Source organism: Notamacropus eugenii, chromosome 2 (assembly GCF_028372415.1).
Source record: "Notamacropus eugenii isolate mMacEug1 chromosome 2, mMacEug1.pri_v2, whole genome shotgun sequence".
NCBI lineage: Eukaryota > Metazoa > Chordata > Mammalia > Diprotodontia > Macropodidae > Notamacropus > Notamacropus eugenii.
In genome coordinates, this window is record NC_092873.1 from 36,703,177 (window position 1) to 36,705,314 (window position 2,138).

At 47.0% G+C, this 2,138-nt stretch overlaps 1 pseudogene; it reads right to left on the bottom strand.

Annotated features, from left to right (window-relative positions):
• Positions 1–347: 347 nt before the first annotated feature.
• Positions 348–1,891, bottom strand: LOC140523459 (alpha-enolase pseudogene; annotated as a pseudogene).
• Between the last annotated feature and the right edge of the window lie 247 nt (positions 1,892–2,138).

Consider the following 2,138-nt stretch of genomic DNA (forward strand, 5'->3'; position numbering starts at 1 on the left):
GAACCAGGAGATTACTTGGGAGGGCGGGGGGGGGCAGAAGAAGAGGTTACAAAGTCATAGAACAGACTGGGATTGTTTGAAGCAATACATAATTTCCCAAATATAATCTAATCTGCTCTCTCCTCCTTTTTCTTTTTTTTTTCCTATGGGTTACTGAATCCTTTTATTCTGCACACAGAAGCCACTAAGGATCTGGCCTGTGGGCTCGTTGGGGCTGCATCACAAGTACATGGCTCCACACATCAACACCAGGGTTGCGGATGAGAACAGGTCAGTCTATCCCAGTCACAAGATGATAAAGGATCTTCTGACAGAGAGCCAGATGATCAGGTAGTCTCCGGCATAAAACAGTTCTAACGAAGCAGTGAGAACATCACAGAAAGGTTGAAGGGAGAGGGAAGTTAAGCAGCAGAGGTCCCTGTCCCCAAAACAAGACTGGTCTAGTACTTGGTGCTGCCCATTCTTAGCACAGGAGCAGACTTCTATAGAGGTGACTGGTGCCTGTGAGTTCTTAGACCTCCTAGCCACAGAGCTTACTTGGCCCAAGGGTTTCTGAAGTTCCTTCCAGCAAATTTAGCCTTGCTGCCCAGTTCTTCCTCAATTCTGAGAAGCTGGTTATACTTGGCCAGAAGCTCAGATCGGCAGGGAGCACCAGTCTTGATCTGCCCAGTACAGAGACCCACCAGCAGGTCTGCAATGAAGGTATCTTCAGTCTCCCCAGAACGATGGGAAACCGTTACTCCCCACCCATTGGACTGGGCCAGCTTGCATGCCTGGAGAGATTCAGTCATGGAGCCAATCTGGTTCACTTTGAGTGGGAGGCAGTTGCAGGCCTTCTTGTTCACAGCCTTTTCAATTCACTTGGGATTGGTCACTGTGAGATCATCTCCTACCACCTGGATGCCGGCAGTAGCAGTGACATTTTTCCAAGCTTCCCAATCACCCTGGTCAAAGGGATCTTCAATAGACACCACTGGATAATCCTTGATGAAGCTCTTGTAGAGGTCCCCAAGCTCAGAAGGGGAGATGTATCTTCTAGAATCATCAGGAGACTTGAAGTCCAAGTCATATTTCCCAGATTGGAAGAATTCAGAGGCAGCAACATCCATGCCAATTAGGACCTTATCAGTATAGCCAGCCTTACCAATAGCATTCTTTAGCAGGTCCAGAGCTTCTTTATTCTCCAGGATGTTAGGAGCAAAACCACCCTCATCCCCTACATTGGTGGCATCCTGTCCATATTTCCACTTAATCACACTCTTCAAGTTGTGGTAGACCTCAGCTCCAATGCGCATGGCCTCCTTAAAGTTTGCTGCTCCAACAGGGAGGATCACGAACTCCTGCATGGCCAATTTGTTCCCAGCGTGGGAGCCACCATTGATTACATTGAAGGTTGGAACGGGCAGGATGACTTCATCATTGCCTGCAAGGTCAGCAATGTGATGGTACAGGGAGATACCTTTCTCAGCAGCTCCAGCCTTATGAACAGCCAGAGATGCTCCCAAAATGGCATTTGCACCAAATTTAGATTTATTCTCAGTGTCACCCATCTCTGTCATCAATTTGTTGATCTTCTCCTGCTCCACAATATTCAATTTCTTGCTAATCAGGGTTGGGGCAATAGTTTTATTGATGTGCTCAACCACTTTTGAGACACCTTCCCCCATGTAGCAGGTCTTATCATTGTCTTGGAGCTCTAGGGCTTCATGGATACCAGTAGAAGCACCACTGGGCACAACAGCTCGGAATTGACCTTTTTCAGTGTAGAGATCAACTTCAACAATAGGGTTGCCACTAAAGTCAAAGATCTCTCTTGCCTGGATCTTGTAAATAGACATGTTGAGTTTCTGGATGGGGCTTCCTCCGCTGAGCTCAGAGAACAGAGGCCAAGGGGTCTCTCTCCTCTTTTTTCAATTCTGGGTCCAGCTCATGGAGCACATACAGAGCTTATCCTAGATATCTTGAGAGTCAGCATAGCAGTAGTTCAACTATTGGTCCTAGCTCAGGATGACCTGAATTCAAATCCTGCCTTGGACACTTACTAGCTGTGTGACCCTAGGCAATTCACTTAATCCCATTCCGGTTTCTTCATATATAAAATGAAAGGATTGTACTACATGGTCTCTAAAGTCCCTTCC